We start from the raw sequence: 16967 nt of genomic DNA, 5'->3' as shown, positions 1-16967 counted from the left end.
TTCTAAGAAAACAATGTATTATCTGTTACTCATTAACCTATTGAATTTAGCCCTGACACTAATTACTGGGAAAATAAATAAAATAATTGCCAGTTATTTACTTTTAGAATTAGCAGCGGCTTTAAATTAAAAAAAAAAGAGTTCAGTCTGTGAACGCAGAACAAATTACTGTACTTAAATCATTATTCCAAACTGTAATTAACAGATCATTGGAAGGAATTCTGGCTACTCTGTATAATTACTCTTCATAATATGTCATTAATTTATATGCTGCTGCTAGTCTGCACTTTATTTTACTCTTATTATTATCTATCCTGATGCCTAGTCACTTTACCTTGCCTTCATGTGCATATCTACCTCAAATACCTCATACCCCTGCACATTGATCTGGTACTCCCTGTATATAGCTCCATTCTTGTGTATTTTATTCCTTGTGTTAATATATACACTACCATTCAAAAGTTTGGGGTCACTTAGAAATGTCCTTTTTTCTTAAAGAAGAACACTTTTTTGGTCCACTAAAATAACATCAAATTGATCAGAAATACAGTGTAGACATTGTTAATGTTGTAAATGACTATTGTAGCTGGAAACGGCTGATATTTAATGGAATATCTACATATGTGTACAGAGCCCATTATCAGCAACCATCACTCCTGTTTTCCAATGGCGCGTTGTGTTAGCTAATCAAAGTTTATCATTTTAAAAGGCTAATTGATCATTAGAAAACCAGTTTGCAATTATGTTAGCACAGCTGGAAACTGTTGTTCTGATTAAAGAAGCAATAAACCTGGCTTTCTTTAGACTAGTTGAGTATCTGGAGAATCAGCATTTGTGGGTTTGATTACAGGCTCAAAATGGCCAGAAACAAAGACTTTCTTCTGAAACTCGTCAGTCTATTGTTCTGAGAAATGCAGGCTATTCCTTGCGAGAAATTGCCAAGAAACTGAAGATCTCGTACAACACTGTGTATTACTCCCTTCACAGAACAGCACAAACTGTCTCTAACCAGAATAGAAAGAGGAGTGGGAGGCCCCGGTGCACAACTGAGCAAGAGGACAAGTACATTTGAGTGTCTAGTTTGAGAAACAGACTTCTCACATGTCCTCAAATGGCAGCTTCATTAAATAGTACCCGCAAAACACCAGTCTTAATGTCAACAGTGAAGAGGTGACTCCGGGATGCTGGCCTTCTAGGCAAAGGTCCTCTGTCCAGTGTCTGTGTTCTTTTTTGGGGGGCAACTGCTCGGCATCCGACCTTAAGGCGCTGCAGAGGGTAGTGCATACGGCCCAGTACATCACTGGGGCCAATCTTTTATTTTTATTGGCCAGTCTGAGATATGGCTTTTTCTTTGCAACTCTGCCTAGAAGGCCAGCATCCCGGAGTCGCCTCTTCACTGTCTAAAGATGGCCAGTTTTATTGCTTCTTTTATCAGGACGACAGTTTTCAGCTGTGCTAACATAATTGCCAAAGGGTTTTCTAATGATCAATTCGCCTTTTAAAATGACAAACTTGGATTAGCTAAGACAACGTGCAATTGGAACACAGGAGTCATGATTGCTGATAGTGGGCCTCTGTACGCCTATGTAAATATTCCATTAAAAAATCAGCCGTTTCCAGCTACAATAGTCATTTATAACATTAACAATGTCTACACTGTATTTCTGATCAATTTGATGTTATTTTAATGGACAAAAAGTTTTTCTTTCAAAAACAAGGAGATTTCTAAGTGACCCCAAACATTTGAACGGTAGCTTATATATTTTTTTACTCTGCATCGTTGAGAAAGGCTCATAAGCAAGCATTTCACGGTTAATTCTACACCTGTTGTATTTGGTGCATGTGACAAATCAAATTTGATTTGATTTATTGTGGTTTAGAAGTGGAAGCTTTTGGCACGGATTGATTTTAATTATACCTCATCATATTTTTGCACACTTCACTATTAGATTGTAAAGGTGTTTGGTCTCGGATAAAGGAAAAAAAACTCACAAGAAATCAGATTTTAAAAAACAATACTCCATGTTTTATGATTGCAGACTTTTGCCTTTACTTGTAATTTTCCTAAACGTGGCCCTCTAAGATACTGCACAACTCTTAAGTTGGTGTGTACAACATGGCTGAATTTGTCGGGTGCATTTTATTGTTAGATCCAAAGAGACTTTTCCTGGAGAGCAGCACTCTTGAGAATTGCTGTGTGAGAGCGAAGGTGACTCATGGGTGCCAGACCGTTGGTTCACGGAAACCAACACAGCACGGCAGCCCTTCACTGCACCTCAGCTTTTAATATTGCATGCTGTGTTTAGCCATGAAATGCTTCACAAAAAAATGGTATCACATTTCTCTCCTGCAAGCTCAAAACAGCACCGCACTGCTTTCTCTGCCTTCCTGCCTATTTATACAACACAAGGAAGAGGTAGGGGTAGAATTGTTCTTGTCTCTCTACAATTACTGTATACCTTATGCAGAGTTACAGTAAAACACATGTATTTCTGCAAATGGATGTTTTGGATTATGATCTGCTTGGATATTGCTGTAATGTCAAAACTGCATCTATTTTGGTTTAGAATGAAGTCAACTGGAAAACCATATCTTTGCGAAAACTGCATGCACTTCCAAAACATCCATCTGTGATATTGATTAGAAGTAATTCAATAGGGGACAAGTAATGAAGGAGAATGTACAGGAGCCCCAGACAGAAACCTTAAACTTGGATTTTGCCTCAAACTTTGAGCTTTTCATATTGTAGAGAACACAAAGAAGCATTGTAATAGGGCTTTATAAGGGGACCAAGGTCATTTGATCGTTGCATTTACATTTACATTTACATTTAAGTCATTTAGCAGACGCTCTTATCCAGAGCGACTTACAAATTGGTGCATTCACCTTATGACATCCAGTGGAACAGCCACTTTACAATAGTGCATCTAAATCTTTTAAGGGGGGGGGGGGGGGGGGGGGGGGTCAGAAGGATTGCTTTATCCTATCCTAGGTATTCCTTAAAGAGGTGGGGTTTCAGGTGTCTCCGGAAGGTGGTGATTGACTCCGCTGTCCTGGCGTCGTGAGGGAGTTGTTGCAGAAGCAGCATTTGACTACAATTATCTCTCAACCATTTAAAACTGAGAGAAGTGAGAGAATCACAGTTTGTATTCACAAGACATCAATGCCACTTTCACAGAAAATACAGACTTTATAGGAAGCCATGTTTTGTCAGAAATTCATAACATTCACTTCTGTTTCTTATTAAGATTTTATAGCTGTAACCTTCATCCATGCTTCTCAACCTGGAATCTCTATTAGTTATTATATCTTGAAAAATTCTTAGTCAACTTGTTTCTCAAACCTGATCTCACATAGATACACAAGGCGAGTCGTGGCATAACGTGAACACGCCCCCAAGTAGGGTACAGCCGTAGGGTACTCCCATTACGCCCATCTAAGCAAACTACTGACATTTTTTTGTCGTTTAAACGTTTTCAGCAGCAGCACATCTTTTATTAACATACTTGGCTGTCACACCAACAAATTATTGGCTTGTTGCATATTCTGCCACTCTGTGTTACCCGACCTGCTAACACTGACAGTAAAGCTAGTAAATCTGTCGCATTATACTTACGTCACTGTTTGTTTAGCCCTTGCTGTTTCACCGGTTAGCTGACGTTAATCTTGATCTAATTCGCTAGTCTTAGAAATGTTGTGTAACTACTTCCAGTCTTTGCCTGCCCTTGAACGGACTAGGTATTTAGAAAAGTTGATTCTTCTTGGCTTGCCTATATGTCCATTCAACTTGCCGGAGACCAGCTGGGGAGACAACCCTACCAAATGGCCCAAAGTAGACTAAGGCAATATCTATACCTATTTGGTGGAATCTCCAGGTTTACATAAATATCCAAGTGTTGAAGAACATTATAGCTGTTATTTGGACAGATTCATCTCACTAGTCCTTATTACAAGCTGTAGAAAGACCCATGGAGTTGGTGGAATCATCCTTTAATTCATGGCCACTTTCTCAGTTGGGCCAGGGGCGCTTTAATTAGGTCAGGTGGAAATGTCCGACAGAGCTCAACTCATTAAATAGAGGAAATCGCCACCGCCCGACCTCACTGCCTTCTCTTCCTCAACTCCGTCTAACCCACACATTCTGTGCGTCCATGAATCAACACAAATTACCAAGTAAATATACCACTTTGTGGTTAAAGGAATTCCTGCCTCAGTCTCATCCATTCCTCTGTCACCTGACCCGTGACCACCTGTTCACCTTCACTATTGTCAGTCATCCTACCTGTCCAGCTACCCACACAGATTTCAATAATCTTTCACAAGCTAACTAGCAAACTTTATGCGATACACATAGCTAGTTAGATACAAACAAGTGTTAGCGACTTACCGGTGATGAAGTGCTTTGAACACACATAAATGTATCGAGTAACCGGAGCCCACAGCTTTCCATCATCATCATCATCATCATTGCGGAAACCATGAGGTTCGTGTAACCTGGTCCTTGGGCAGTTGATGAAACTTCATTTGGTGTTGTTTTCTCCCACTATTGTTCAGACAAAATGGTAGGCAACAGCTTTTCGGCATCTTAAAAGCAGGGTTAGCTAGCTAGTTAAAGAAAGTCCGTCGGAATCGGCTCTTTGGCTGGTAATTGTGACGTATATTCCATGCAAAGGTATATCTGTTCAAAGTGTTTTTAAGCATGCTGTAGTGTGTTAAGACGACATGGAAGTATGTTAAAAACGACCAACCAACCAAATCCAAAATGTTTATAGAATGATTAAAAAAAAGAATACAGCCATTGTCAGGTTATGAGTAAAGTAGGCAATTTAACATAGGAGAAACGGGAGTACCCTACGGCTGTACACTGCTCAGCGATGTGGTCATGTTAAGCCTCACCATCTATTGTGAGTTATAACATTGATATGGCTTTTTAACATGAAACCACAGAAGGCAGAATAGAACGATTACCAAATAGCTCACCTCAGGAATATCATCAACAAAAAGCCATTCTACAAAGGCATGTATCCCTACTACAATAAGCATTGTATTGTATAGACATTTTATAACATTACAGGGTCTTTCATGTTACCCTTACATTGAAAGATGCTGAACCTATTTCATTGGCATTTCATACTGAGATACACCCCATACCTGATCAACTTGTCTGTAAGTCTCTTTATAAGAAAACCCAATGAACTCTTACTAACAAGTGAAAGTGTGCTTCTAGATGTTTCAGAAATGTGAAAATGAGTTCAGTTTTCATTCATAAAAGTAGTCTAATTAATTACATGAAGAAAAACCAATGAAGGGCTATACATCAACATGGTCTATTTCACTTAAAAGCCAAAACTCCATCATCTCCCTTAGCTAACTAAACACTACAGCCCTAAATCAATTGTATTTGTCAAATTCTTCGTAAACAACAGGTGTAGACTAACAGTGAAATGCTTACATACGTGTTCCTTTCCAACAATACAGAGTTAAAGATAAAGTTAAAATAAAAATATAAATAGTGACACGAGGAATAAATACACAGTGAATAACCAATAACGAGTAAAAAATAAAAATGGGTTTATACAGGGAGTACCAGTACCTAGATAATGTGCAGGGGTATGAGGTAATTGAGGTAGCCATGTAAATATCCTGTAGGTAGTTGTAAAGTGACTAGGCAACAGGGATAGATAATAGACTGAGCTGTAGCAGCAGCGTATGTGAAGCAGTAGCAACAGCGTATGTGGTGAAAGTGTGTGTGTGTGTTTGTGAGTGTGTGTGTGTGGCATAATTATGTATGGGTGCGCATGTTATATGTTTGTGGGCGTATGTAGTGTGTGTGTGTTGGGGTGTCATGGTAAGTATGCCGGTAGTCCTGGTAGCCATCTATTGGTTCCAGACTTGGTGCGCTGGTACTGCTTGACGTGCGGTAGCAGAGAGAACAGTCGATGGCTTGAGTGGATGGAGACAATTTTTTGGGCCTTCTTCTGTCACCGCATTGTATAGAGGTCCTCGGATGGCAGGGAGCTAGGGCACCAGTGATGTACCAAACATTTCTTGACGATCTGAGGGCCCATGACAAATCTTTTTAGCCTCCTAAGGGGAAAGAGGCGCTGTCATGCTCTCTTCACAACTGTGATGGTTTATGTGGACCATGTGGACACCGAGGAACTTGAAGCTCTCGACCCGCTCCACTACAGCACTGGAAATTAAGATAATTGATTGCACCCAAATTGACCATTTTAATTTATAAGATTCATATCATCTTCAATAAAAATAGTACCTAACATCCGATTTGGACCATCATTCTTTCTAACAATGAGTAAGACATGAGGAATCCAATAAATTATTATCAGCCACCCAAAGACCCCCACACCATTCCCACCCCAACAACTGGCTTGACCACACAATTTATTTCCATCATGAGCAAAAGCAATTGGTTTTCTACCCAAAGCTGCAAAGAAAATGTTGTGATCCATTTAATAAACATAAAGAGACCAGCAAAATGGATATAAGGGAATAGCCAGAACTGCATCATCTAGTAGGCAAAGCTTGGTACTTTCACACTAATTTATGGTAAAGAATGCAAGTGACTTCAATGACTGGTTTCTCTGAACAGGGGAATAAAACATCACCAGATTCCCAGGCAATAATTTACAAAGTTTGAAGAAGCAATACTCCAAGCAGCAGCTTCATAGTACTTGTCAGACATAGAGAACTGATACTTTATACTGGTTGTTGGTGTGGAATTGGCGTGGGGGGTCTGTGGGTGGCTATTGATACATTTATTGGATTCCTCATGTCTTACTCATTGTTAGGACGAATGATGGTCCAAATCAGAGGTTATGTACTATATTTATTGAAGATTATATGAATCCTATAAGTTAAAACTGTCATTTTGAGTGCAATTAATTTAGCTTAATTTCTCAGAGATCAAATTATAAATTCAACAAAATAATGTTTCAGGAATGCTAATCTCATCTGTTTCTAATTACAGAAACGCTTTCAGAACAATCTGAAATGGTGGTTGACATGGCTTGCTGAAATTACATGGAATGACCCATGAGGGAGAGGTTGTTGTCCTGGTACCACACTGCCAAGTCCCTGACTTGCTCCCTATAGGCTGCCTCATCGTAGATCAGTCCTACCACTGCCGTGTCGTTAGCAAACTTGATGATGGTGTTGGAGTCGTGTGTGGCGGCACAGTCATGGGTAAACAGGTAGTACAGAAGGGGACTAAGCACACACCCCTGAGGGGGCCACGCGTTGATGGTCAGCTTGGCGGATGGGTTGTTGCCTACCCTCACCACCTATGGGCGGCCCGTCAGGATTCCCGGACACAGTTGCAGAGGGAAGTGTTCAGTCCCAGGGTCCTGAGCTTGATAACACTATGGTGTTAAATGCTGAGCTGTTGTCAATAAACAGCATTTTTACAAAGGTATTCCTTTTGTCCAGGTGGGTGAGGGCAGTGTGAAGCGCAATATAAATTGCGTCATCTGTGGATCTGTTAAAGCGATATACGAATTGGAATGGGTGCAGGGTGACTGGGATGATGGTGTTGGTGTCAGCTATGACCAGCCTTTCAAAGCATTCCATGGCTATAGATGAGTGCTACGGGGCGATTAGTGATTTAGGCAGGTTACTTTGGCATTCTTGGGCACAGGGACTATGGTCGTCTGCTTGAAACAAGTTGGTATTACAGACCAGGTCACGGATAGGTTGAAAATGTAATTGAAGAAACTTGGTATTCTGTCTGGCCCCACGGCATTGGGAATGTTAACCTGTTTAAAGATCTTACTCACATGGAGAGCAAGCTCAGACAGTCGTCCGGAACAGCTGGTGCCGTCATGCATCGTCCAGTGTTGCTTGCCTCGAAGCGAGCATAGAAGGCATTTAGCTCGTCTGGTATGCTTGCATCGCTGGGCAGCTCGCGGTGGGTTTCCCTTTGTAATCTGTGATCGTTTGCAAGCCCTGCCACATCAGTCAAGCGTCAGAGCCAGCGTAATAGGATTAGTAGTAATAAAAACTGTAGTCAGCCAACCAAGTAGGAACCCAGCTTTACGGCAGGAGAGACAACGATTGGGAAGTCTATAAGGACAGTACTGCCTTAGTGGTTCTTCTGGCCCCCACAGGCCCTCCCGTCTACCACCGCCACTGAAATGGAGTTCCATGTTAACCTGCACAGAGGGAAGGCCTCCAGTCCAGAGGGAAACGTCAATCAGCCAAGTGACCTTGTCCACTGATACCACCAGGAATAAGGCACATGCTTCCATGGTGACTGTACGGAGAAGATAAACCTGAGCCAACTGCATTCAAGACACACTACCAAAAGGAATATGTTATCTAAAGTAAAGCTCTTTGCTGCATACCTTATTAAGTTTACTTCCAGTACTAGAGTTGATGGAAGTGGAAAAGAGCTGGAAGGTGAGGAGTGGAAAAGAGCTCAACCGATACCCCTATAAATTTGAGTGCATTCTGATTCTCAGATTTGTTAAACTCATGGTAATAGCAGCTAGAAAATGAGGCTGAGTTGTGGTGCAGAGACGGGCCAGGTGTGTTTTGCCATGTTTAACTCCCTTTTGGTACCATGGGATGTACTGCCGTCACACCAGTGCAGACAGTGACTCAGAAGTAAAAGGGAATAAGGTTTGCTGACCATATGCTCAATACAGTGCCCATGGGAATCATTTAGAATGGGTCACACATCGAATCATTTGGAATGGGTCACACATCTAATGGATTACACCAGCATAGCCTCCTCTAACACACTGGAATATCTGTCATTTTTGCTTTTTCAAGCGTCTAAGCTACGAGAGAAAGGCATATTTACACCACATCTCAAAATCTACTTGACATCACAATCCATTAGGGGTGTATGGGAACCTCGGTTTGGTCCATGCTGTGAACCCGAATGAATACATAACAAAAATATATAAAATGAATTGACGCAGCAAACTGTCATTTTGTAAACGCAGCCGGAACTAGTTCTGTACGATGGCGAGTGGTGGAGTTGATAAACTAGAATTGGAGGATCCTGCATCATTGTTTAACTCCAGTTTGGGAAAATGTTGGCTCCCCAGTAGATTACAACGGCGATGGACAGAGAGTTGTGGATAACACGTTAACGGTATGTCACCACGCTCAACGGGAATAGCCTATGCAACTGCCAGCACCTCAAATATGTCGACACATTTACGTTGACATCACCCCAGTATACTGGAGCAACACAACATGTCTCCCCTCTGTATTCAAGCAGCCCTTGGTAGCTGACTCTGACCGGGCCAAAGAAATTACAAGAGCGATAGATAGGCTATGTTTATATTTTTTACAGTCTTTATTTTATAGCTGCAAATATGGGGTTTCAGCACCTCGTGAAAGTGCTCGGGCCACGTTACGAACTTCCCTCTTGCACTTATTTCAGCAAACAGGTAGAATCCGCTCTATATAATGCAAACAAACCAAGTTTTCAATGAACTGGCCAATGCACCCTGTGTTGCGCTTACTTAACAGTGCCCATCACATTACCCCGCAGTGGGAGAGACACGACTCCTTTATGAGAGTCATAAGTGTACATCTGGCACTGAAGGAGGCCGTGTCATGGTGTGTTCGTAACCAAGTGGGATATGGGGATTTACCACATACGACTGGGAAAAATCCACTTAATCGGCCCTCAAACTGGTAATTACTAGTGGGAAACTTGTCTATCAACCTGAGCACCCACTTCTCCCACATGGTGATCTCTGACATCACCTACTAAGGAAATGGACTCTATAACAGCATTTTCAGCAATTGAATGCAAAAAAAATCATATTTATAAAACGCAATCTACTAATGTTGTTTCTATAATTTGTTTACAAGCATAACAGCTGTACTTTTAGTTTATAGTTGACACAGCTTGTTGGCCATTAGCAAATTGGCGTTTACAACTTAACAACTGGTAAATTCCCACCTCCCACATGGTTACAAAGGCAGCATCAGAGTGGAAACTTGAGAGGCCCAACATAACAATCCGGTCACAACAGACAATGCTGAACATTGTGAATGGCATTTAATTTTCCCGCTGTATTGAAACCAAACCGTGAACCCAAATGGATTTGGGGAACCGTTACACCCCTACAATCCATGGGAAAATGGGACTGCCATTTAAATCTGTTGGTTTAACATGAATGATTTATGTTGTTTTGTTAAATATGAGTTATTAATAAGTGATACAGAGCAAGGGCATTTTGGAATGTTTGTCTATGAGGTTGTTGTTTGATCTCAAATCATTTTTTCATAGATACTATATGAACATGTGCTGTCTAGTTAAAACCATGTAGCTGGCACCTACTACCTCTTTGTTCTCTAACTTTACATTTTAGTAGATTTATAACTTAGATAAGAGTATGTAGCATAAGGGTGGTCATATCTGACAGAAATTACATGTGGATTCAATTGCCTGTAAATGGGATTAGGTGAGTGGTTCGAGACAACGCTAATCCGTTAAGCCTTCCCAACAGTGGTGGCCCACGTGGCGAATGTGCATGGACCCTGATCGTGGGGTGCTTGGCATGGCACTGGCCGCTCATATTAGACATAGTGAGGAGGCCTTTCATTCTGATGGCCATTCCGGGGTGGCCTCGAAACGTATGCTTTCTCCAGAGAAAAATGTCACGCACAATATGATGTGTCAAAGGGCAGGTGTAAATCAATTCAATTATAAAGCCCTCTAAACAGACTACTGGATCCTCTATGGTTTCCTCAAATGTAATGATGTGACTGTGTTTTTAGATTAGGCCTGAGTTCTCTAGCATAAGGGGTGTCTAAAAGAAAAAGAATTGGCCTCTCAATTCAATGCACATTGGCGTAATAAGCTTTAGGACTCATTATTGGATGGAGAGGAGCCTCTTCTCTAGTCCATCAAAAGCAAGTAATGAGGCATTCGAAATATTCAGGCAACATTAGGAGAATAAAAATTGGAGCCTGCTTCTAAGCTTTTGCTTGTGTAACACATTAAGAGGTGCTCTCTTCATCAATTTCTCACCTACTGAGTTCTACGGCTATTTGGTCTGCTTCTCACTGCTTTCCTGTTAACATTTACATAGTAAGACTGTATTAGAGGGGGCGTGCACCAGGAGCACATTCAAGACTATTTTGCCAAGCTTTCTTTTTGGCTTTTATCCAAAGGCAAAGCACAGATGTAAAACTTAAAGGGCGACTGCACTTCCTGATTTGGCCTCGTTTTAGATGTGGTTCATTAAGAAATGCTAGTGGCCTTGACAGAATTTAAACGTGAGTTACTTTCGGAGTGTGATTTGATATGACTGTCTCTTGTGTGTGTTCGCAGGTGAGAAGAGTTAGCCAAATAATTTCACCAGTTAGCTTCAGCCGGCTTGTGTGCGACTGTGGCAAAATTGGTTTGACTTTGGATAGCTTATCTCTGGGGATAGTTAGGGACCGTCAATAAATTACACAATGTAAATGGGACAATAGTTTCATGTTGCACATCTTTTAGTTGACTCATTAAACACTTTCAACATTTGTATATGAATTTCTACAATTTATAGTCGGTTTGAGGTTAAGTCATAAACAGTTGACCGAAAAATAGTGTTCCATGTACATTGCAGTACAGTTTTCTCTGGAAGGATTGAGGAGCTCAGTGCTGCTGACTTTTTAAAAGGACATTCTACTCCAAAATGGAAGAAAATACAATTATGCTGATACTATCTAAAATATAATTTTCAACTCCATAAATCTGCCATATAACATATAATTATTTTTACATTTTGGACAATGAATATAGCCTATGCATGGTCTATATTATCAGGTATGCTATTAGCAGTAAGCATTATCACCTTTAGCCCAACTGATGCAGCATAGTGGCTATAAATACATGGCCTTCAGGAAGTATTCACACCCCTTGACTTTTCCACATTTTGTTGTAAAAAAGTGGGATTAAAACGGATGTCATTTTTTGTCAACGATGTACACAACATACTCTGTAATATCAAAGTGGAAGAAATATTTGTATCTGTAAGGTCCCTCAGTCGAGCCGTAAATTTCAAGCACAATGACAAAGATCAGGGAGGTTTTCCGATGCCTCGCAAAGAAGAGCACCTATTGTTAGATTGGTGGAAAAAAAGCAGACATTGAATATCCCTTTGAGCATGGTGAAGTTATTATTTACACTTTGGATGGTGTATCAATACACCCAGTCACTACAAAGATACAGGCGCCCTTCCTAACTTAGTTGCCGGAGAGGCAGGAAACCGCTCAGGGATTTAACCATGAGGTCAATGGCGTCTTTAAAACAGTTGCAGAATTGAATGGCTGTGATAGGAGAAAACTGAGGATGGATCAACAATTTTTGTCAACAAAACAGTGAAAAGAAGGACACCTGTACAGAATCAAAATATTCCAAAGCATGCATCCTGTTTGCAACATGGCACTAAAGGAATACTGCCAAAAATTCCGGATCCCTCCGGAACATCCATTACGCACACCTGTCTCCTATTCCCACTGATTAGTACTTGTATAAGTGTGCCCTTTGGTTTCCATAGGGCTGTCGACTATTTTTACAATGTCCGTTGGTGCGTGTGAGTACCTGTGCTGTGTGTTTTGGCTTTCGTGCCATTGTGGATTGCGCAGATGATTACGGGTCTCGTCCCATGGGTTAATCATTGTGTGCGTGTGTTATTTATTCGAGGTACTCCTGTAAGGTTCTGCTTTTCTTTTCACCTTGTGTTCTTTTTCTTTGTGTTCTTGAACGTAGCCCTGTTTCTTTGTATTCTGGAACGTAGCCCTTTCTTTAATTTTTGTTAATTGATTTCACCTGTGTTCGTTTCTCACCTGGTCTTATCAGCTCCCTATTTAGTTCTTTCTGTTTGTATGGTTGTGAGGTATTGTTTGTTTTTGACTGCCTACCTGCGTTTGCCCATCGCCTGCCTGTGACCACGATTCCTGCCTTCTGCGAAGGCTTAATAAACATCTGCCGCGCTCTGCGCATGAATCTACACCTTTTTCTCCCTGAGTATTCATTACACTCCTCGCTCTTTTGTTTGGGGTTCAACCCTGTGTTTTGTTGCGTGTTTGTTTGGTCTTCATCCCTGTGCCTTTACACGGCACGCCGTAATTTGGACTCAATAAAAACCCTTATTACACATTCCTGCGTCTGTCTCCCGATCCTTCATGCCAACGTGACAGGTATGAATAGTTTCTGAAAGCACTGTAATTGTATGTGTGGGGTACAGAGATGGGGTAGTCATTCAAAAATCATGTTAAACACCATTATTGAACATAGTTAGTCCATGAAACTTATTGTTAAGCACAATTTAGTCCTGAAGTTATTTAAGCTTGCCATAAAAGGGATTGCTTTCAGCTTTTCTTTTTTTATGAATTTGTAAACATTTCTAAAAACATAATTCCACTTTGAGATAATGGGGTATTGTGTGTAGATCAGTGACACAAAATCTAAATGTAATCCATTTGCAATTCATGTTGCAACACAACAAAATGTGGAAAAAGTCAAGGGGTGTGTATACTTTCTGAATGCACTGTAAAGAGGCAATCCCATGCTTCAGCCTATCTGCTAATCATTAGTAGGGTCCTGCTTGGGGTAGAATACCAACGGTTCCCAGCTGGTGAGCTGCATAAAAATCAGCTGGCGGTCTGAATGAAAACATTCTTTCAACCCGTGGGTCGGCTTGCTGTTCAGAACAATTACATTGCGTGTTGGAAACATTTTAAATTAAGATAATACACTTTTTAAAAACCCAAGAGCTTTTTATCTAGCATTGTTTCGAAAAAAAAATTATTAAAAAATAATATAACTAAAATGTAGTTGTTGCATAAGTATTCAGCCCCTTTGTTTCGGCAAACCTAAATTAGTTCAGGAGTAAAATGTGGCTTTACAAATTACATTATATTTTGTGTGAAATAATAGGGGTTGACATTATTTTTTAATGACTAACCCTTCCTCTGTCCCCCACACATTAATCTGTAAGGTCCCTCAGTCAAGTATTGAATTTCATGCACAGAATTAACTACAAAGACCAGGGAGATTAATGAAATCCTCATTAAGAAGGTCACTGATTGGCAGATGCTTTTTATTATGTATTAAAGCACCCAGACACATCAAAGATACATTCGTCCTTCTGAACTGAGCTGCAGGACAGGAATACAACTGCTCAGGGATGTTACTATGGGGCCAATATACAGAAATATTATTGTATGCAACAAGGCCCTAAAGTAATACTGCAAAAATACACTTTTTGGCCTAAATGCAAAGCCTTATGTTTGGTGCAAATCCGACACAACTGCCTCCTTATTTTCAATATTTGCTTGACATCGGCATATAATGAGGAGTTTTTCAGGAGGAGCTAAGCACAGGCACAATCCTATAGGAAAACCTTCAGTCTCCTTTACACCGGAAACTGGGAGAGGAATTCACCTTTCCACAGGAAAAGGATAAGGACAACCTACAACACCTACAAGGCCAAATCTACACTGGAGTTGCTTACCAAGAAGACAGTGAATGTTCCTGAGTGGCCAAGTTACTATTTGGACTTAAACCCACTTGAAGATCTATGGCAAGACTTGAAAGTCGCAGTCTAGCTATGATCCCCTACATCTTGACAGAGTTTCAAGAATTTTGAAAAGAATAATGGGCAAATGTTGCACAATCCAGGTGTGCAAATCTCTTATAGACTTTCCAAAGACTCACAGCTATAATTGATGCCAAAGGTGTTTCTAACATGTATTGACTCAGGGAACTGCATAGTTATTCAATTACTATCTTTTTGTTATTACATCTTTAAAAATAAATATTTCACATTTTTCTTCCTGGTTGACATAAATAAATGACATTCAATTTTAATTCCAATTTGTGAACACAATAAAATGTGAAGAAATCCAAGGGGTCTTACTACTTTTGCAAGGCACGTACAGCATATGGATGTCACACAGCCAAAGATTTTCCCCAAGCAAAATCAACTCAAAGAAGTCTGGCGCAGATTAAAACAGTTTGTGTTGACTTAGACAAATCATACATTTTTGTAAACAAATTTCTGCATTTTTTTCACAGACAAATCCCTGCACATCTACAACAGACTGGCGACGTGCTGTTTACAACAGCAAAGACAGCAAATGCAATTAACTAGTCCATGCTGATGGCTTTTCCCTGAACCTCTAATAAAGTGAGAGCAGCCCAAATGACCCACTTTAACGGGGGTGATGAAGCAGCAGCCCATTCCACTGCCATAAACGCAGACCCATTAATAACATTATTAGAGTGTAAGGGAAGTGGCAATTGCCACACAAACCCAATGTTATGTTCACTCAGCATGTTCTGCACAAACAGCTTAGCTCCCATGATCCCCCGGAGGTAGTAATAGGCAAGTAATTATAATAAAGTCCACAAATACATCTATCGCCTATGCGCAGATTTAATATCAATGTTGAGGGGTCTAGTTAGTTTTCATTCTCTGGGTTTCTGGTGGCATCTCTCAGGGGCAGACAGGGATTGAAGTGAAATTCACTAGCTTGCGTCTCAGAGAATTGTTTGCTTTCAAGTGGATGCTGTCGATCACTACTTCAATAGCTCCCTGCTTTTTCACGTTTCCATGGCAATTTGATATAAAAAACACAATCCTAATTAAATGATTTTACGCACAACTAAATTAGAAATGTGTTTTATGAGAAAGAAATACACTTTCACATCATAGTTAGACCATAGAAATCATATTAAATTACTAGAGGGGTTGTCATAGAACCTCAATGTTCCAGAATGGGGTGAATATGGCAGCCATATAGGTCAGGGAGAAATCCAAACTAGTCTAATTTGAATGAATGTGTGCATGTCAGAGCAAAAACCAAGCCATGAGGTTGAAGGAATTGTCCTTAGAGCTCCGAGACAGGATTGTGTTGAGGTACAGATCTGGGGAAGGGTACCAAAACATGTATGCAGCATTGAAGGTCTCCAAGAACACAGTGGCCTCCATCATTCTAAAATGGAATAAGTTTGGAACCACCAAGACTCTTCCTAGAGCTGGCCGCCCAGCCAAACTGAGCAATTGGGGGAGAAGGGCCTTGGTCATGGAGGTGACCAAGAACCCAATGGTCACTCTGACAGCGCTCCAGATTTCCTCTGTGGAGATGGGAGAACCTTCCAGAAGGACAATCATCTCTGCAGCACTCCACCAATCAGGCCTTTATGGTAGAGTGACCAGACGGAAGCCACTCCTCAGTAAAAGGCACATGACAGCCCGCTTGGAGTTTGCCAAAAGGCACTAAAAGGACTCTCAGACCATGAGAAACAAGATTATCTGGTCTGATGAAACCAAGATTGAACTCTTTGGACTTAATACAAAGCGTCACGTCGGGAGGAAACCTGGCACCATCCCTACGGTGAAGCATGGTGGTGGCAAGATCGTGCTGTGGGGATGTTTTTCAGCGGCAGGGACTGGGAGACTAGTCAGAAAGGAAAGATGAACGGAGCCAAGTACAGAGGGACCATTGATGAAAACCTACTTCAGCGCACTCAGGACCTCAGACTTGGGTAAGGTTGACCTTCAAACAGGACAACAACCTTAAGCACACAGCCAAGACAACACTTGAGTGGCCCAGCTAGAGCCCGGACTTTAACCTGATTGGACATCTCTGGAGAGACCTGAAAATATCTGTGCAGCGATGCTCCCCATCCAACCTGACAGCGCTTGAGAGGATCTGCAGAGAAGAATGGGCGAAACTCCCCAAATACAGGAGTGCCAAGATTGTAGCGTCGAACCCAAGAAGACTCAAGGCTGTAATTGCTGCCAAAGGTGCTTCAACAAAGTACTGACTAAAGGGTTTGAATACTTATGTAAATGTGATTTCGGTTTTGTATTTTAAATACATTTGCAAAAATATCTAAAAATCTGTTTTTGCTTTGTCATTATGTGGTATTGTGCGTAGATTGATGAAAAATAGAAAAATTTATTCAATTTTAGATTAAGGCTTTA

General features: G+C 40.8%; 1 protein-coding gene across 1 annotated transcript in view; it reads left to right on the top strand.

Annotated features, from left to right (window-relative positions):
- The window catches only part of LOC120056981 (opioid-binding protein/cell adhesion molecule-like), a 186051-nt gene that overhangs the window by 102319 nt on the left and 66765 nt on the right, over positions 1–16967 (top strand). The window lies entirely within an intron of this gene.

Source organism: Salvelinus namaycush, chromosome 12, assembly GCF_016432855.1.
Source record: "Salvelinus namaycush isolate Seneca chromosome 12, SaNama_1.0, whole genome shotgun sequence".
Classification (NCBI taxonomy): domain Eukaryota; kingdom Metazoa; phylum Chordata; class Actinopteri; order Salmoniformes; family Salmonidae; genus Salvelinus; species Salvelinus namaycush.
This window is presented reverse-complemented; position numbering and strand designations above follow the sequence as displayed.